The 21,867-nt window shown below is 37.6% G+C and overlaps 1 protein-coding gene across 2 annotated transcripts in view; it reads left to right on the forward strand.

The window, feature by feature from the left end:
• The window catches only part of KHDRBS2 (KH RNA binding domain containing, signal transduction associated 2), a 2,078,353-nt gene that overhangs the window by 597,323 nt on the left and 1,459,163 nt on the right, over nt 1–21,867 (forward strand). The window lies entirely within an intron of this gene.

Consider the following 21,867-nt stretch of genomic DNA (forward strand, 5'->3'; position numbering starts at 1 on the left):
CCTGTTACCTGGTAGCTTCATCCTTAGCATCTTTTTCCCAATATACTCAGCATCCCTCCTCAGCACATGTCCAAACCAACATTTCTGTAAATTCTTGCAAATTATGGACATACTCTTTTTGTATGACATCTACATAGACTGCTCATATCTCTCTAGTCACCAAATATTCACCATTAACTTACTGTTTTCATACAATATGTCATCTACTACCTTTTTTGACTAATTCATAAGTCATGACTTTAACCTTTCAAGCCATAGATATTGGGTAACATTACTTCATGAATAACCTTCTCAAACCATATTTGTAATTTTTTCATTAATGTCATATAATCTGCATTATTTAATGTAATTGGCGTTCATTTTTTATACCATTTTGTCTCCATTATTCCATAAAATACCATCACATTTACTATTTCTCCCAACCCATTCTCAAACCAAACCGTTCATTAAATATTTCAATAAAACGCTTTCATCATTACTCAGTAAATGTTTTACATACACCATGACCACCCTCCGCTGGTGATGAGCCCTCCTTTAATACCTTATGCACACTATCTTGTTCATCTAAAGTAATCTTCCTTTACAAACCTTCAATCGCTTCTTCAGAAATATTCCTCACACTCAATGCATTGCTATATTCAGCAATGTTTTCTCTATACAGCTCTTTGACTTAAACCTTCACAATATCCATAACATATTTTTAATTGCACTTTATTTCTCCTTTCTCTTCTTTCAATTCCCTTATCACACACTTGGCATATTTTACCATTTTTGCCAGGTATGGAAATGTATTTTCCTTCTTTCAACTATAAAAATACTTTGTTTATGCAATCATTCCTCAACTTTCTTTTTATTCTTCTCATAAATGTCCCCTTTTTTATAGAAAAAATATTATCCATACTTTCTGTCATCTTTTTATACCCATTTTCTCATCTCTTTTTGTAACTATCCCAGACATACATATCTATCTGTTTATATATGTACATGATACACATACAAGTATATATTCATCTGTGTGCTTTTTTAAATATAACTCAAAACTCCCTCCATGACTTACAAAAAGCATATTTAGTCTAGTGTTCCTTCCAAAAGTCTCCAAATTTCAACTTCCTGCAAGCGTATTTCTATCACCTTCATGAATAAAATTAGCCTCACCGTTTTCATTCCACCCCCCTTGTCAGCCATCATTGTTGAATAATTATATAATTCACTTTTTCGATAATGTCTGCATTTTCCTCTTGTACTGTTACCCTTTCTTTTTGCGCACAGAAAAATAAAAAAACAAATATGACCTTCCTCACCCACTTGCTCAGCACTCCTTCAAATATTTGTTTTATGACCCATTCTTCCATTCTATTTTATTAAATAAATCTTCCCTTTCCTTAATGGCTGTCTGCTTAACCTATAAGATAAGATAAGATAAGATAGATAAGATACGTTAAGTCAAATGTTCTCTGGTTTGATCCTCGGCTGAGGTGCCTTCTGTGTGGAATCTGCATGTCCTCCCTGTGGTCATGTGGGTTTTCTCCAGTTTCCTCCCACATCCCAAAGACATGCTGTAGGTGGATTGAACACTCTAAAATTGGCCCTACGTGTGTGTGTGTGTGTGTGTGTGTGTGTGTGTGTGTGTGTGTGTGTGTGTGTGTGTGTGTGCCTTCTGTGGAAGGTTGGGTGCCGGGCTGGCAACTCAACACTGTAAAACTCCACTGCCAATCATGAGTGGACAGGTGATCCACTGTGGCGACCCCTATGTTCCATGCTCACACAAAAATAATATGTTTTCAGTTGGCCTTGATATTTTAAAGAATCCCTGAAGGTTTTCACAAATATCACACTAGGTAAAAGTTGCAAAACATTCTGCTTCATATTTTATGCCACATCCATATCACAACCATCATTCGGTATATGTTTCTCATCTGTTGTTTTTGAGACATTTTGATTTTTTCTCAATATTAGTAAGCATTTTTTTATAGTTTCATAGTTTAGTACTAGGCTATCTGCCCTGGGGCATTTGTAAGCCTAGCCATAGTGATGTGGCTTTCGCCTCCCCATGAAATGGTACAAAAATGCACAGAATAGATTTAGAATACTGTGCCTCTGTCTAGTAGTGACACAGTGAAGGTCCCCTTATATAATAGAATTAGTTTACTGTGCCCTTGTCGAGTAGTGACACAGATGTGACCCCTGGGGTAAACTTACGATCTCCCATCTACTCATCAAGATTTCTCTTGAAGAGAGTCAGTGAGGGGCTCTCTTCGTATTCTATAATATCAGTTATGAATTGCACATACACATACCTTGAATAAATGCCTTTACTTATTTCACATTCATTTAGTAATTTGAGCAAAAAAGATTCAGTTGCAAATATAATATCACAAAAGGCTCTGTTACCTAAATAAATAAAAGACTTTTCATATCTTGCAGAAAAGCCTAATGGCATGATTAAATTGTGCCAGTCATGGTACTACTCTTCAGCAGAACAGTGTTTATTTCTCAGTCTAAGAATACTCCTTTTTTATAATGAAAAGTATTTACAGTACCTTTATGTTGTCTCTTGTTATCACTTACTTCTTAAAAATGTTTTGCTTGGAGTACATAATTATTCTGTCAGTACCATTATCAGAAACTTGTTCTTTCTGTTGTTCATCCTCCATAAACAAGTGATCCATTATCTCACTCCATGATGCAGCAGACTCATCTCCTGATTGCTCCTTGCCAACTCCTTGTCCTGAAATTTGAGCAATTTTTCATACTATATCCTGCAGCTCTGTTATTACAAGGCGTCTGTGCACAGAGTCTGAAAAGCAGATAAATGTTTCTTATTTGTATTATCCATTCAATGGCAGAATCAATTCCCAGTGTATCAACAACAGTATCCATTACCTTATCCATCATGATTTCCTTTTGGTAAGCATCCTTCTCCATATTTTCAAATGATTTTACAAGCCTCCATCTTGGAGTTGTCCAAGCACTAGTGATAGCCCTTTGACACCATCTAGTGTATGTAACTACAAATCATATGTTAAAACTTTTAAATCTATCTGTATATCAAACTTATTTAATTTTATTTCATTTATCTTTAAGAACTGACATTAATGTCACATTTTCATTGAGACCAGGTGGACAGTGTGCTTTAAAATGTATTATCTACTTATTTTCAGTAATTTCTGTTTGGTTCTTCAGGTTACCACCCCTTACGCTTTCCTGTATATTTTGTAAAATGAAAAAGCAAAATTCATGAGATGTGTCTATTTGATTAATATACCTGTATAATGCATTTCTCACAAATTCTCTCTTTGAACATTTTGTTTTACTTATGTAGAAGGCACTACAGTTCAGGCATTTTGCTATGTATATTATGTTTTTAGTATTACATGTCCCATGGCATCTAAGATGGAATGGTTCTAGACTAAATGGATGCTTAAAAGTAGTTTCTGAAGAGACATACCTGCATTATTGATGATTGTTGAATTTTTTGGGTTCCATACTGGAATATAGATGCTGTGTTTATATACTTCTCCTGTTCCTTATAACACAAGATATTTTTTTAAATTTCTAGACTTTTTTATATCCAAAGGTAAGCTCATCTACTCCTATACCTTTAAAAGTAGGAATATATTGTAACATGTACCAGTGTTTTTAATACTATCCTGAATTAGATGAGTATGAACATCATAGGGTAAAGTGCACCTAAATATAACGATTTTTGTGTCCTTAACTTAACTTTATTATTATTACTTGATGAAGTAATGTGATTATCAGAAAATATAGGTTTAATGCTATCTTGGTGTATATCTGCTACTATATTCATTATGTTATGTTCCTTATAGCCTCTTTTTAAAAAAAAATCATTGGCCATGTTTTTAAACTGTATATCAATGTTTTCTTTTCTTGTATTCAGTCTAGCCACACGGGTAAACTTGATTTTTCACTATACTAAAAAATAATAAAACACAGAAACACAGCCGAGGGCATAAAATACAATGTAATTTAATAAAACTGGTAAGCGCTTTCACACAATACAATAGATCTTCATTAGATTATAGAATTCACTACATGGCTGCTACTTAATATATAAAATCATCAATGCAATTAATTCAATCTAATCAATGAAAAACAGCAAATGAAACCAAAACAAATGTGACTAAACAGAGAACTCACTTAAAGAGACACCTAGCTTTCAAAACAGGTTTAACTGAGACTCTTCCATTTAAACCAGGCAGCTTATCTGGCTGTAATGTTATTATCCAATGTAATTCACGAGTCTCTGTAAAATTCTTTAGGTTTCCACCACGTTTATCTACACTAATAAGTTCAATAACTCTAAACCCAAAGCAGTGTTCATTTCTACTTTCCATATGGTGTTTAGCCAAAGTGTTACATGTATCCTGAATATTAATACTATATTGATGTTCTCGCATGCATTCCATAAGGGACCTATTCATTTTGCTGATGTGAAAACATCGGCATGCCCTGCAAGACGCCAAGTACACTAAATTTCTACTACGGCAATTAGCCTTTACCTTAAAATGATATTGTCAAGGTGACCGGATGCAAAAAAATGTTGTTGCATATCTATAAAAGAACACAAGTTACACTTTAAACATCTATGGGTTCCAATAGAACTATCATTGTTCCTAACCATCAGACAATGGTTCTTTTTCTTATAGCAAAGTTGTGTTTTTTAAAGATTTTTTATTCTTAAATACAGAGCTCAGTTTATCACCCACCACTTTCCTGATCTCTTCATCAACATGCAAAATAGACCAATTAGACTTAATAATATCAAGAATACCTGTAACATCACTAGTATAATGAAGTGAAAGAGGAACATCACGCTTACTATATACACTTACAGGAAGTTTCTGTTCAAACGCTTGATTAGAAAAATAGGGTCTTGCTTCGGTTTTCCTATAATTAGAACTTTCTTCAATAATACTTTCGACTTCTTTTTTCTTATACCCCTTATCATAAAGTTCACCCCTAAATATATTAATATCATATTTATCATCATTATTATTAAGCCGTGATATCCTCATACTCTGCCTTTTAATAATTCTTCCACTTTCGGCTTTTCCTGGTTAGGGGTCACCGCCGTGGATTGCCTGTCCACTCATGACTGGCAGTGGAGTTTTACAGTTTCAAGTTGTCAGCCTGGTGCCCAAACTTCCTCAGAAGGCACACACATGCATGTACTCATGCTTAGGGCCAATTTAGAGTGTCCAACCCACCTACAGCATCTCTTTGGGATGTGGGAAGAAAACGGAGCACCCAAAGGGAAATCCACATGACCAAAGGGAGGACATGCAGACTCTGCATAGAAGGCACTCCAGCCAAGGATCAAACTGGAGAACCTCTTGTTGTGAGGTGACAATGCTAACTGCTGCACCACTGTGGCCGCCTTACTCTGCCCTTTAATAATATTCTGATAAATATATCCTGGATGCATACTATCTCTTTGCAATAGGGTATTTATCCGGCAAGATTTTCTAAATAAGGTAGTTTGAAGTTTGCACTGCATATCTTTCCATATATGTATATCTAGAAAATCAATAGCCATCATAGAACTTTTACTAGTGAACTTATGAAAAGAAGTAGTAGATTGTGGATAGTTAACAAAATGGGATAGTTGCTTGTCAGTGCCATCCCACACCAAAAACAAGTCATCTACAAATCTGCAATAAAACTTAAGGCATGAAGTATATTCATTTGAAGCATTTTCCCAATGATCCATCACTATGCTGGCATAGCTATTGGTGCAAGATGTGCCCATAGCTATGCCAATTTTCTGCAGAAACAAATGGTCCTCAAATAGGAACTCATTGTCCTTGAGGACAACTTCCAAAATCAAACAAATTAAGTCAACAGTCTTTTCATCATATTCATTACTCTTTAAAAGAAATTGACGCACCATGTTAATCCCTTGAAGATGAGAGATGGCAGTGAATAAGACTCGACATCAAGAGTAAGTAAATAATACTCATTCCCAGTATTACTAGTCTCAAGCTAGGGGTCTCTTTAAGTGACTTCTCTATTTACTCACATTTGAATGTTTTGTTTCATTTGTTGTTTTTCATTGGTTAGACTGAATTAATTGCATTGATTGTTTTATATATTAAGTCGCAGTTATGATGTGAATTCTATGGTCTGATGAAGCACTATTTTATTGTGTGAAAGTGCTTACCAGTTTTATTAAATTACATTAGATTTTATGCCTTCAGCTGTGTTTCTGTGTTTTCTTATTTTTTAGTACTTTGTTGGTTTAGAAACACAGTTTATTCCCTGGAGGTTTTTTTTTGTGTGTGATTTTTCAACATATTTTTAAAAACATGAGGAGGATGCATACTATTCTTGTGCAGATATACAGTTTGATAGATAGATGTAAAAGTTTTAACATGTTTTTAAGTTACATGCAGATATTTGTATGTTTTAGTATTCTTAGTATATGTAAAGCATTCATCTATGTATTTTTGTGTGTTACCTCTTTAAAGGTGAAGTCAGATGACCTTTTCCTTTTTGTATTTAAGTCACGTGTTTTAAATCAGCTGACTATTTTCCTGAAGAAGCCTGTATTAGTGAAAATCTAGCACTAGCAAGCTATAATAAACTTCCTACTGTTTAAGTATCGAGTGTTGTGGTGCTGTACATTTTGAAGTTAAATTAGCATCCATGTTTTCCATGGTGGGTATGTATACCTTACATTTAGTACACAATTCAGATGCTGTGTGTGTGTGTGTGTGTGTGTGTGTGTGTGTGTGTGTGTGTGTGTGTGTGTGTGTGTGGAATACAGTTTGAGTCATTCAGGGACTCTCAGAGCATGATGTCCTTCCTGACTTGTTAAGGATGTATGTTCAGCATGTACCACTACTGGGGCCTTTGTAATGGTGGATGTAGATGAGTTTTCCCCTGTCATGCTGTTAACAATGCTGCTCTTTCTCCAGACTATGCCATTTACTTGTGACCATCGTTTTCAACAGTCACCATAGTTGCCGAATGGATATCAACACCATGTTTTCCTGTTGTGTTGCACTTTCCACTATTAAACCTTATGGAAACACATGACACTGTTGTCTGGCCCAGAGACATATACTGCTACAATCCCTTGTGATATGCATACTAGTGCTAATACACATTAAATACAGCTACAGCATATGTTGATAGATACAGTTTGTCATGTAAGGATAGTGTTACAGTGGAGTGCTATGAATACACAGTAGTGCTATGGATATACAGTAGTGCTACAGTGCAGTGTTGTGTATATACAGTAGTGCTACAGTGCAGTGCTGTGGTTATACAGTAGTGCTGCAGTGCAGTGCTGTGGATATACAGTAGTGCTACAGTGCAGTGCTGTTATACAATAGTGCTGCAGTGCAGTACTATGGATATACATGCAGTACACTGCTATGGATATACAGTAGTGATGCTGTGATGTGCTGCAGTGCTATGGATATACAATAGTGATACAGTTTAGTGCTATGGCTATAACGTAGTGTTACAGTGCAGTGCTGTGGATATATAGCAGTGCTACAGTGCAGTGCTGTGTCTATAAAGTAGTGCTACAGTGCTGTGGTATGGATATACAGTAGCAGTGCAGTGGAGTGATATGGATGTACAGTAACACTGAAGTGTAGTGCTAGGGATATAAAGTAGTGCTTCATTGCAGTGTTATGGATGTACAGTAATGCTGCATTGCAGTGCTATAGATATAAAGTAGTGTTATAGTGCAGTGCTGTGGATATACATTAGTGTTACAGTGCAGTGCTATGGATATAAGGTAGTGTTACTGTGCAGTGCTATGGATATAGAGCAGTGCTACAGTCCAGCGCTATGGATATACAGCAATGCTAGAATGCAGTGCTGTTTTGCACAATGCATAATCAACAAATGTTCCCTTGTGCACACAGGGCTAATATTTTGCTGCCGATATGGAACTGAACGAGTAGCCATGGCTTTACAAAGTAAGTGGCTGCAAGTGGAGCACTGTGGAATGCAGGACACCTGCATGGTTTGCCAGGATTTTGCTGTTCTTATTGCATAAGAACTTTAGAGAATGCCTGCTGGGCTAGTATGATGGACCACTGCATAGCATGGGCTCACTGTAATGGTGAATGATGTCACCAGCATCACCTTTACTAATGAGCATTGCCTGTATCTGTACAGTGATCTAATGTGACATTACTCCAACCTGTGTTGTCAGTAAGAAGCAGGGGGCAAGAAAAGGGAACCTGGAATGAAGGGTTAGCATTTTGCCTGTAGTATTGTCTTCTACTAATTTACCTGTTGTCCATGTGTAGTTAACAGTACATGCTTTGCTTTTCTGCAGTGTGGGAGTTACAGCTGAATATGATTAGATATCACTAAAAGGTGGTACCACCTATGCTGGCAGCAAAGTGTGGATGACATCTGTATCATTCCACTGTAACCCTGGCACTGTGGAGGAGGTGAAGCCACAGTCATCTTGGGATGCACTGACCAATTCCTCTGGATATTGGTCACCAGTAGCTGAAAGGACTGCCTGTCAACAGGGAAAAACATTCCTGTTACTAAAGAGGAAACTGGCAGTTTACTTGTCTACTTATGGTAGTGGATTGGAGGTGCCTTCCTTGGCAGCCAGGCATCAGATGTAGCGGCTGTACCTCCTGAGGTGTATGGCCAGCTGGATGCCTGCCTCTGGAGTGACTTATGGAAACATGAAATACATCAGGCCAGTGTGGGAGTAAATGGTCCATACAATCAGCCAACCAGGTGAGTGATGACTGGATTTGTTGCCTACTGGGCTGGCTTGGCATCTAACCATGCCATTATTATAACATATTCCCTTAATTATTTTTCCCTCCCTTATGTGTCATTCCCTGTTCCATCTTCATTGTCCAACCCTCCCCATCACTATTTATGTGTTCACTGTCACTCTACATTCATTCATTGTCCTCAGCACCTCATGTGTTTTCTGGCTTGTCTCTGTCTTTCTTCTCTGATTGTCTTTTTGCCATTGCATATTACCTTTATCCGTTTCCATTTACAACCATCCCCTCCCACCTTCCTCATCTACTCTTCTTTTTTAAATTGTACAAAAGGGGTCATTCCCAGGAAACACAAACAAAAAACAACAGCAACAAAATTCCTGCCATCCTTCTGCTCACACCTTTCATACCATTCACTTAACCTTATATGTTCCCTCTACTTGGATGCTTTTATACCCTATCCCATCTTTGTTTATGTAATGCAAATGGTTGTCACTTTGCCACAATGGTTTATTTGTTTGCTGTCTTGGACTAGATGAGGGAGTGATGGAGGTATAAGAAGCTGCAATGCATGCATCAGGGCACTTTAATTCAGGTGAACTAGCCTGCAATCACTGTGACATCCATCCCATCAGTTATATCCCCCATTGTGATGTTCTAATCGCAAAGTCTCTCCACTTAGTAATATGACTCTCTTTAATTACATGGTGCTTTGCTTGGACTGCTGGTGGCATTCAATGCCTAAGAAATGGCTAATTAAGTGACTCTTCACACAATGCTAGTCCATGAATTTGAGCCTTAGTGTTGTTAAAACATCAGACCTATGATAATGCATATTTGTATAGGAAAGTGAGGTTTTCAATTATTTTTTTTAGTGTTATGGTATAAACATTGGGTCTATATTAGATCACTGAATGCTTAAAAAGTGAACAGTGATTAATCAACCCTATGTAAGCGAAAGCTTACAATTTTGAACTGTCAGAACAGCGATTTTTTTCCCTAGGGAAAGAAAATCGATGTTCCAACAAAAAAAATAAAATAAAATACTTTAAACATTACATTAAGTGGGGGGCTTTGACCCCCACACCCCCTACTTAAATATACCATCTCCGAGACAGCACTATAGTGCTGAAAACGGCAATGTAACGAAGCAGCCAAGCAAATTTTTTCCCAGGGAAAGAATTTGCTTAAAAGCTGCTTCGGTATTTTGCCGTTTCAGGCTTTGCTTTTGAGTTCGACCAAGATGCATTCAAAAGAATGCATCTTCGGTCTTCTAATATGGAACCTAAAAATGAACTAAAAATTAAATTGCCCTCATGATTCAAGATGTAGATGTTGGTTTGTAATTAAAACAAAAAGCGCTATCAATGAATTTATCATATCTCCATCTAAGTATAATTTAATGCATAGTTTATTAGAATATGAAAATACAATTCTTTGTATTTGATGGGCTAAAACACCTGTAAACTCCCAGTGTCAAACACATTTCTGGAACATAGCATAGGTTTTAAAAATATTAAGTAGCTGAACCAGTAGAATGTTCACAAAACTCAAAAGGCTGGATGACCATAAAGGAGATGACCTTGTTGCAGTTTTTTATTTTTGTTTGTTTGCCAAGCCTCTCTGAAAAAATGGAGATATCTGACTTTTTTATGTGGGTCTGATTGTGTGACAGAACTTATGATAAAGCCACAGCTGTGTTGGACTAGCTCTAGATTCTCACATTCCCTTGCATTTTAAATATTTTCTTTTGTTTTTCTTATATTTTTCCAGGAATCCCCCTTTCAATTCTCTTTCCTTATATTCTTAATTGTTGCTTTTTCCTTCCAAATATTAACAAAAAAAAAAATTTTGTTAGAATTCTTGAACAGCAGTTGCTGAAGCCTTCTCAGGGAATTCCCTTTGGTTAGGATAATCCAATGCTCATGTTATTGTTTGTACTGATTTTCTCATATCTGGGATAATAGCTCTCTAAAATAGGCTGAGCATGGCCAATGGACAGGAAATCTGCTTTTGAGGCAACTAAAATATTACACAATTAATTTACCATCACCTGTTTTTCATTTGCCATTTTGCTCTGTGTGCCTTCATGATAATGCATCACATTCTATCAGAAGTCAGAAACATCTCTTGCATATAATAAGTGCGAGTTTAGTGATTAAAGTTAGCATTACGAATAGAAATTTAAAAGTAAAGTAATTATGATAGTACACATTTTTCTTCATATTTCACTTTATTTGCTTTCATTGTCAAGTCTGTACAGGATTTCTGAAAAATACCTGGAGAGGAGAAATACTTAGTATTTTTCCTTCACTGAGAATGCAATTCCTGGAGTACAGCAATGCTATGCTTGGCATATGGCCTGACTTGTTTGTCCAAACACTGCTGCTGCCTGTTAATTATCCTGGCATTTCTCCAGCTGGCACCCTGGTGCAATGAATTCAAAGTAGCAGTTGCTATTTTCAATAATGGTATTATTTGACCCTCACCCAGTCTACCAGACTGTGGAGTAGCATGTTTAGGAAATATTTTGTAAAAAATGATTGTAACAAAAAAGACTTAGCATTCTACCTGCCACAGTACTTAAGTCTGCCTAAATGCTGCATGGGACAACTGTTGCAGCTGAAAAGAAATACATGTAATCTTAAATGGTTTATGATAGCAGTTATGGAGATAACAATCATATTTATATTCAGTTAGCAGCTAATTATTTGCTTTTTTGAGTACTGTGTAAGAAAGTATAGGTAAAGATAATGCTGATTTAGAACAAACTCTAGTAAGTTTTCAGGGACAAATTTTCTGCTGTTTCTAAGAACTTAACAGGTTTTCACAAATTCCACATCAAGATGTTCCACTGGCATAGTTTAACAGTTATTTAACCTTTTTGTCTGATGTGACTGCTGCATTTGAAGGGCCCTCGTACTACTCAGAAAGGTCTGAGAGCTTTCGACATGGCATGATTTCCTATCTATGAAACACGATTGAAAATATCCTGAAGCAGAGTTACACAAACACTTTCTAATGTAAGTCCCGTCAGCTAGATAATATTATAGTGCATTCATATGAGCTAGATAACATTACAATGCATTTAAGTGGGAACTGCACAGCTTGGATGACTGACAGTGATTTGTCAGAGTGAATACTATCACTGAACTGAGGAATAATACAGATTTATTTATTTTATAATAAATGAAAAAAAATAGAAATAGAGTTGTTGCTGCTGTCTAGAAATAAAAACACACTCATGTCCAGGTGGATTCAAATATTGGAATACCAGATCAAAGGTACTGCCATTAAAAAAAGTTGGCTTTTTTATTTAGTTAGTAAAGCATTTAGTCATAGAAGACTTCCACATCATTAAAATAACATAAAATCAAACTATACCTCTCCAAAGTAATTGTTCAGTACAATTCACTTCTCCTACCAACTTTATAATGTACGAGAACAAGAGTTGCTTCATTTAAGCAAAATGCCATGTAAAATATTAAACGAGCACCGAAAGAGAAAATCTCTCTTCACTCACATATAACATATAGACTATCCCTCCTATGTAGTGTGTAATAAGTAATGTTTGTATGTGTACAATTTTACAATTATGGATACATTCAAATAAAATTCTTAAAAATAACTGTGATTTACATAGCAGGCAAGCTGAGTCTACCAGATATGGAATGTCAGCACTTTTCTTTGCTATAAATGGTATTATTGCCAGCAAATATCTGACGTTTACTTAAATCGGTGTGTTCAAATATGCATAGAAGTGTACCCTTGTTTTAATAATTGCTCGCTTTCTGAACTCCTCATATAATGTATACATGAATGCTTTGGGAGATGACCAGACCATATATACAGTATTTGAATGATGAGATTTCATGTTCCAAACAGTAACAGAGTGCTCAACGTCCAAATAACAATATCAGAATGAGTCAAAAGAATAACACAGAACATCTTCAAAAATGGAAACCGCTTGGTAACAACCACAACTAACTCCTTATGAAAAACAATATCTAATCTAGTCTTCGCTGGAAAGGTTGCTGATTATAAATCTATTTTCTTCATTGCGATAGAATCAGCAAGACGAGTAAGGAAAATGTAATAAACATTTAGTACATTTGTAAAGATCTTTATTTAATTAAAACTGAAACAGATCCATTGATATTCTTGCATTTATAGAGCAGAAAACAAAGCATAATGACTTATGTATTGCTGGCGTGAATGATAATTAACATTTAGTAGAAGTTTTGAAAGCATTAAGGGAGGGTTTTGTTCATTCTAAGTACATTAATTACAATACGATGATTTTGTTGAGGGTATTAAAAAATGTGCTCTAATGTATTAAATCTGAATGTAGGATGTATTGAGTGTATTAAAAATGTGCTCTAATGTAGTAAATCTGCATTTTTAATGTTAGTAAAAAACCTTAAACATATGCCTGAATTGATTCTGAAGAAGAAAACACAAGTAATCATTCTTTTCCATCTTGCTTCAACATTGTGCAGAATTACAAAATGTTTATCTGCATTTTAACCAACGTTATATTAAGACTCTGCATTATTAATGAGATGCTCCCTGTAACCAAAAGCTACAGAGTTTGATTCTCCAGCTGATTTTGAGCATGTCACATGTTCAGATAGCCCTCCCATGCTGAGTTTGAAAATGTCCATGTGAATCAGTACTTTTCATTGGTTAACACATGTAAGTAAATAAGATGAGAAGGTTGTTTTTGAGTACCAGTGTCAAAGTGCAGTAAGGTTTGTATAGCAGTACAATTATTAACAAAAAGAACACTCATGTACAATCAACACAAAGTATTCTGTGAGCATGGAAAAGGAAGAGACGAGGTGCCAGAACAGACTGCTCTAGAAGACCATTAGTCAAAGTTTCAAAATCTTGAGAGAGGCAGTTGATAAGTATCCTGCAACGCCGTACCGACAGTCAGAGAAACAATAGAGTGGATGCTTTGAGAAAATTGTGCTGAAACATAGTTAAAAAAGAATAGAAAATCATCAACTAAAATGCACAAATCATGTCTAAGAAGATGTCACTAGTGAAAATATTTTCAACTTTTCGAAAAAAAAAAAAAAAAGGAATGGAAATTTAAAACCAGATTTTACTTTAATAAAATTTCAGTAGACTGCTTGGAAACAGCTACATTTCTTTGCTTGTTTTTTTCCCCTTTAATTTTTCTTTCTTTGTGCTGCTGTCTCAACTTGCCATCTGGCAGTGCAAATAAAACTAATTAATCAGGTCAATGCAGAAGGCACACCCAACCTGCTTCTTTCACTTTCACATAAAGGTTAACTGCAGTTTTATGGAAGTAATCTGACCTGTGGCTCCACTCCAAAATAGTTAAGTGTTTAAAACTAGGCTTTTATAGAATGCTGGCAGCAGTTCCAAATCTAAAAATGGTTCCATCATTAAATCATTTTTTCCATGTCTTTCAAAATGACTCGTCAATCATTTTTGTGAGAAATTTCAACTTTTCTCTTTCATTGCTTCTTTTTTAGTCAGAGTTCATCTAATGAACATCCCAACCTGATATAAATTCTTCAGTCCCAAGCTGAACGATATTATGGGAGTATAACAATAAATGGGCTAACTTTGAGGCCTTTTGTATTTAGAACACATCCCCATATGTAATTGTTACTGAGGCACTATTCAAATCCTTACAGAATACCCTTCTTTTACTTGGTTTTTGTGCCTACCACACCTTCAGACCCACTGGTAATGGTGATTGAGTGATGATATGCATAAGGGGAAAACATCCCTTCAAAATAGACACCCAAAGACCCCTCTGCCCCATGCAACCCCTTAAGCTTACTGAACTGAAGCTCACCTTAGGGAAAACTAATTTAAAACTCACATCCTACTATCAGTCTCTGTCTATTGCTGCAGATGACCGTGATACTTTCCAGTCATTCTCAGAAGATATCTCTATAAGCAACAACTCCTTAATCCATGGTGACTTCAACTGCCCTTCTGCTGATTGGAAGTCCTATACTTACAGCAATGGATTTGCTCACTGTTTCATTGACTTAGTATTTTCAGTTACTACAGAAAACTAAGAAATAAGTCTCAATTCAATTTTGAGCTCCTCCATAATGGAGCCTTCCACTCAGGCTATCAAATTTGCAACACATTTTCCCCTAAAACTGCCATCTCTCTCAAAGCTTTTGTGATTCACCCCACTCACCCCACAACTATTATCACTAAGAAACACATTTTTAAAATATTGTCAAAGACCAAGAACACTTTTTCCTCGGACCAAGACAACATACTGGGATGTAAAACAAAAAGCATTTAAAAATGGACTCATTTATCTCATCTTCAAATTGCTTAAACTAACCCTTGCTGCAGGCTACATCCCTGCATCTTGGTGAATTGCAATAGTTATGCTCCTTCATAAGGATGGACACACCACATACACAGGGAACTATAGCTCCACCATTCTTATGGGCCTTCTCTACAAAGCCATGGAATATGCCATTATTGACTTACATAATCATGCCTTCAAAAACTCAATCTCAACCCACTGAACTTCAATTTTGTAGACAGCACGTCTTTCCTGCTGAATTGTGTTTGCTTCTTTGATAAAGTCACTTATAGTAATTGCGTTCTTCATGCTACCCATTTTGATATGTCCAAGGCATTTGATACCATATCAAATTATGGAACATAGGAACATAGTATGTAAATGATCACTTAATAGTGGTCACCCTCATAAATTAAGTAGGGCCATACATAACTCTGTTGTAAATTTGTGTCCACCTATTCAGTCATCAAGACTAGCCTTAAATGTACCTATTGCAGTATGTTGCTTAACCTGTAGTGGTAACTTAGTTTACAAGCTAGGAATACAATGAGTTGGAACACTATCTCTCAGGTGAGTATTGTTTATTTGTTGGTTTATATTTAAGACCTTAGTGAGGGGGGTTTGTAGAGCCACTAGTTTTGTGAAGAAATAGGAGGTAAACTATAAATGGGCTTTTCATAACTGAAAAAATGAGACATAGTCCACCTTGCAGAAACATACAGGCTTCCGAATATAAAGAGTCATGCAAATCTATTCAGGTAGTTAAAGGATTTAAGACCTTTCATTTTATTGGTTAGAAACATTTGAGACATTTCCAGTTGAGCAATTTGCTTAAATTTTCACATACCAAAGGGGGGGGGGGGTTTCAGTAATGGGTCTGATAAGGGAAAAGTACAGTGGCAGGATGACTTCTTTGGCTCTTGGGTATATTACCTGGAAGTGGAAATGGAATTGGTTAAACGTTGTTGGTCTTAAACATAAATGAATATGTGGTAACATGGCTAGCCATTTCACTTAAGGACAGAATGTATATTGTCTGAGTTTGTGATGCCTCCTCAGACAGAGAAAAGGTGGCCAATGGTGTCCCGCAGGAATTTATACTGTGCCTAGTCTTTCGGATATCAGTTTTTTAGGCCTCCTTAGTGGTAACAGTGATCTGTTCTTAACAAACTTTGCTGTTGACTGCAAGTCGGGTGTTGTTGTTCAAACAATCTTAGATATATACACCCTCCAAAATCAACTAACTGAAGTCAGTTCCTGATTAGTAGGTAAAGGGATCAAGCTAAATGCCAAAAAATGTAGCCTCACCCCTTCCCGAAAGAATTACCTCCTGCATTATAAACATCCCTTTACCATATGATTCAGTGATCAGGATTCTAGGCACATGAGTTGATATCTCTCTCTTTGACCATCATATGTTGAACTAACAAATTGCCAGAGGTACATCATCTAAAACTAATGGAACCATTATCCTTTTAGTATTCTTTTCTGGTCAGACCTATAACTGAATATAGTTCAACAATCATCATGTATCTGTAAAAAAATATTAAAAAATTGAAAAAAGCACCGAGGTTACTAGCAAAAAGGATCTCATTTGTCAAAAACCTTCACTAACAGATGAGCATGGACTCCTTATCTTTTTACTCACTGACATTCTTATTCCAGAAGGGAGACTTGTGTTTGCTGCTGCCTCAGATCCAGTTGTTATTGACCTCCTTCTCCTCAAGAAATCAACTTTTCCTGTATCATCAGAATCAGAGATCTAAACCTTCATCAAAAACCACATACAACTAAGTGGAGAAATAGTTTCATCAGCTAGCATCTCGATTTGTCCTGCAATATATTCTCCCAGCATGTCAAGCAATATGATCCCCTGTCATCCTTCAAATGTATCTTCAACAGTTGAATGTTTGCCCTTAAATGTACATAGGCAGTTTCATAGGTAGGTACTAGGCTATCGGCCCAAAGGCCTACGTAAGCCTATCCAACAAGGTTCCCTGGCTTACGCCACCCAAAAAAAGTTATTTTCCTGTGCCACTGTTGAGCAGAGACACAGAAGTGATGCCCGGGGTGTAGTTCCTATTTCCCATCCACTCATCAAGATTTTTCTTGAAGAGTGCTAATGAAGAACTTTGCTTGACAGAGATGGGTAGCCTGTTCCAGAGTATGGGGAGTCTCTGGGACAGGAATCTATCCCTCCAGCATGTCCTGTTTATTGTGGTGACAAGGGTTAGGTCACCAGAGCGTGTAGCTTGGAGGGATTAGGATTTCTTTAGGTGTAGCATATTCAACAGCTCTGGGTTTGACATAGCTTTATATGTTAGGCAGAGATTACCTCGGAGTAAAGCTGGAGTTTTTTTGAGGCGGTCAGTGTAGGGCATTTGTTTGAGGCCAGTAATCCTCTTTGTGAGGTACTTCTGTGGCCTTTCCACCTGCTGCAGATGTCTTGTGAAGTACATTCCAAAAGGGGCATTGTACTGTATAATGGGTCTAATGAGTGTCGAGTAGAGGGGAACAATGTCCTCTTTTTTCCTGGATGAGAACCCTTTTATGATGAGGTGTGCCATGTAGAAGGACTTCCTGACTACTGTGGCAATGTGACTATCAAAGGAGAGACTACTGTCCACCTGGGTCCCAAGGTCTCTTATCACACATTCAATGTTAAGTAGATTGCTGCCTATATGGCAGTTCATGGGTACAGAGTTTTTACCAAAGGGGATGACACTGCATTTTTTGGCATTGAGCTTGAGGCCATGGCTCTGACACCAGGCATCTGTCTCAGTGAGGCCCTTCTGTAGGATGTCTACATCATTTGGGGACTTGACTATGGCTCCTAGTTTGCAGTCATCTGTGAACTTCATTAGCCAGAGGCCTTCTGTGTTAGCCTGTACTTCAGAGAAGTAAAAACCAAACAGGAGAGGTCCCAGGATGTAACCCTGTGATACTCCACTTGTCACTGCTTTGAGGTCAGATTTGGAGTCTGCAACTTTTACAGTGTGGGTTCTGCCAGTGAGCCAGTTGGCAACCCATCTTGTGACGTAGGGATTTCTACCTAGTTTCGTGAGTTTAGCTATAATTCCAGAATGGGGGATGGTGTTGAAAGCCTTGGTCAAGATAGGCTGTGTGAACCACCTTACCCTCATCTACAGCTTTGGTGACTGCCTCAAAGAAGTTGATCAGGTTCAGGAGGCAGGATCTGCCTTTCACAAACCCGAACTGGGTGGGATCCAGAGTTTGGAGGTTACTAATGTCTTTGTTTATGAGTTCCATGATGATACGTTCCATGGCCTTGCAGACCAGGCTCGTCAGGCTAATAGGTCAATAGTTCCCGGGATCAGTGGTGGCTCCCACTTTGTGGAGTGGGATAACTGTTGCTGTGTGCCATTCAGTGGGCACAAAGCCTGATGTGAGGCTATTATTGAACATGATGCTTATGTGGGGAGCCAGTTTGTTCTGAAGTTCGTGTAAAATGCAGCCTGGAATGTTGTCCGGTCCCATGGATGCTGTGTTTTTGGCTTTAGAGAGTGCAGCTTTTACCTGCGTAGTTGTGGTTACAGGGACTCTGCATTCTTCCTGTATAGATATAGGCCCTTTAGGGGGTGGGGCTAAAGTTAGCACTGAACCTATCTGCCAGGATGTTGGCAATATCAGTTGGTTCTGTAATTTTCGTGCCTTTGTGCTGTAACTCAGTGCAGATCTGGGTGTTGCTATCGATATTCTTGACATAGCTATAGAATGCCTTGTGGTTGTCCTTAGAATTAGTGGCGATTTTGTTTTCATAGCTAGCTTTGGAGGATTTTATGAGAGATCTCAGCTTCTTACTGAGACTGACCAGAGAGCTCCTCCACTCATGGGATTTTACTCTCTTTTTGCAACAGTTTCTTCCTTCTGTTGTACAGTTTGTTTATGGCAGGGGACCACCAGATTGGCTTCCTTTTTTTGGAGGATATTGTCTTGGTTCTGTTTGGGATAGCACGATCCATGCACTCATGTAAGTGCTTATAGAGTGCATTTGTGTAGGATTCAGCAGTCGTAACTGTATTGTCCATCTGCATGGGTGCCATGAAGTTCACCACTTCTGTCTTAAGAAGCATGAAGTTTGCTTTGGAGAAATTTTCTACCGTGGTTTCCTTAAAGGGGAGTGGGGGCGGGATGTGGATATCAAGGGTGATTAGCTTATGGTTGGATTGGACCAACGAGGATTTGACTTCAAGTGTGGAACACCAGTCACTCATGTGGTAATAACTAGGGCTAAGATATTGTTGCCCCTGGTTGGGGTGTGGATAAGTTGATCCAGGGCATTGGAGTTTATGAATTCCAGAAAGTGTTGAGCTAAGGAGTTGGAACACGAGTAGTTTTCCCAGTTAATGGTGGGGTAGTTGAAGTCACCCATTATTAGGGTGTTTGGTTGAACCCTAATATTTTCCAGTACATCAAGAAAAGAGGAGCGGGAATCCTGGGGAATGGTGGGGGATCTGTAGCAAGCTACAATTTGGATTGCAGTTTTGCCCAGAGTTATTTGCACTTGGATAACCTCGGATGCATTATGCTGAGCAGCTAGCCTGGAGGTGTGGATATCTTTAATGAATATGGACACACCTCCACCTTTGGTGTTTCAGTCCAGGTTACATGACCGAAAAGTGTGGTATGAGTTAGAGCCTGGTAGTGCAGGGGTGCTCTCTGGAGCCTTGAACCAGGTCTCAGTCACTGCACAGATATCGATGTTTTCTATTTTAATCAGTGCCTCGAGTGAGTCCATTTTGAGATTTAGATGTCTAGCACTGAGTAGCATTACCCTCAGTTTTTGCTTGCCTGTTCCTGTTATGGTAGTGAATTTGTTATTTGAACCTTGCCTACAAAAGGCACTATAGGGGCAGCAAGAGCCTGGACTCAGGACTCTGGACATTAGGACTCATAGGCATCACCATCCTTGCAAAAGGCGTTATGTCCTGCAGGTTGGTATTGGCAAGAAGACAACAGCTCTCTGATCCTAAAGTTCCAAATATTTAAATTATGTTCTAAAATGTAGCAGACAGATATTCAAAAGCTAAAGTATAATTATTTTGTACTTTTCTTCATGTCATTGTTAAAGTGCTCTGACATACCGTTTGGAATTTCAAAACAAGCAGCACACAACGATGCACAGACATGCAGGGGTTGTTCTCCGGGCATCAGATAGAAACCCTGCAGCTAAGCTGAGGTTGAATAGTTTCAGTAGACAGCACATACTTGTTAATGGTATAAATACAGCATTGTATGCTATGTGGTCCCATAAGAATAGATTTAGCCTTTGGCAGGGGTTTCTACGGCTTGTTCAAAGGTGATGAGAGGAGAAGGTAAATTTTCGGGGATAGTTGGTGCAACAATGTGAGTTTGTGGGGTAAAATTAGCAGTAAATTGTTCTGTAATATGTTTTTTGTATCCATGAAAGTGAAATGTGGGATATTAATATATTTATAAATACATAAATATAATATATTTTTGACATAAAATTAGAAAGATTTGTAATTTCTTCCAGTATGTGTAATGCCCTTAAGTTTGTTCTCTGCTTTTTACTTTCTGCTAGCACTTTAAAGTCGCATCTTGACATATTTCAGTGTGGTTTTGAAATGGGGGGAAGTTAGTATTATAGTTAAGGTGGATGGATACAGACTTTTCAATGCAGATTTTAATTGCTGCTAAAACTTTTGTGGTGAATGTGGCAGAATTTGCAGGCCATTGTTGGAAATTTTGCATAGGTCATCTAAAAGTTGAAATATGTTTGCTCTGCAGAAGGCCTTAATGGTGGAGTTATTTGGGGTGAGGATGATAGAAGTAAATAGAGATATCATTATTCTGAGAGAAAAGAAAAAAAAAAGTTATTCTTCACTTAAACTGCAGCGCACTGCTTGCTACATTTGCACAAGAACCTGCTTCCATTTTTTGCCTCAAAAGTAGAGTCTGACCAGCCTTATATGCAAAGCCATGAAAAAGCGTATCAATTTATTAACTAATCAGGACACTGGAAGATTCCAAACACTGGACTCATCTCACTCTGGATCTGTCAAGGCAGATCATTCTTACCCAACCTGGTGATTTTTTTATTTTTTTTTGAAAAGGTCACCAAAGCAATGAATAAAGACAAAGAAGTACAAACTGATGCAGTTCCCCACTCAGGCATAGTATAAAAGCTAAATAAACTGGGAATAAACCCCTATGTCACCACATGAACTGTAAACTGGCTCATGGAGAGGATACAGATAATAAAAATGGAGGAAATTGCCTCCACCAAGAGGCCAGTCACCAGTGGCTTACACCGGCATTCTGTACTGGGACCCCTCCTATTAGGTATCTACTATTCTGATGTAAAAGCCAATACCAAAGCCTCTGGCTGACTAAGTTTGCAGATGACTACAAGCTTGGGGCAGTCATTGAATCCTAAATGACTTAAACATCTTCAGAAAGGTTCATTTCAAATAAATAACTGGTGTTAAAATCATGGTCTGAAACCAAATGCCAAAAAATGATTATTGCATCCTTCTGGAAGTCAACCACCCTAAGGAGCTACCATACTGACAATATGCTCCTCAGAGTTGACCCAGTTGTTCAGAATTTGGGAACTTATGTGGACAGTGATCTAACTTTTAACCAACATGCCCTTATTTTTGAAAAAAAGTCCTGCTGTATTGCACAACTTATAAACAAAGGGATTGCATATAGATCTGGGATTTCATTGTCCCCTTTACTCAGCCCTCAGTAGAACAGGACCCACCCCCAGCAGCCATTCTGATATTTCATTACTTGCCTTTCTCCCCTAATTACCATAAATGCTGC

This window comes from Protopterus annectens, chromosome 2.part1, assembly GCF_019279795.1.
Source record: "Protopterus annectens isolate FY-2018-M chromosome 2.part1, PAN1.0, whole genome shotgun sequence".
Lineage (NCBI taxonomy): Eukaryota > Metazoa > Chordata > Ceratodontiformes > Protopteridae > Protopterus > Protopterus annectens.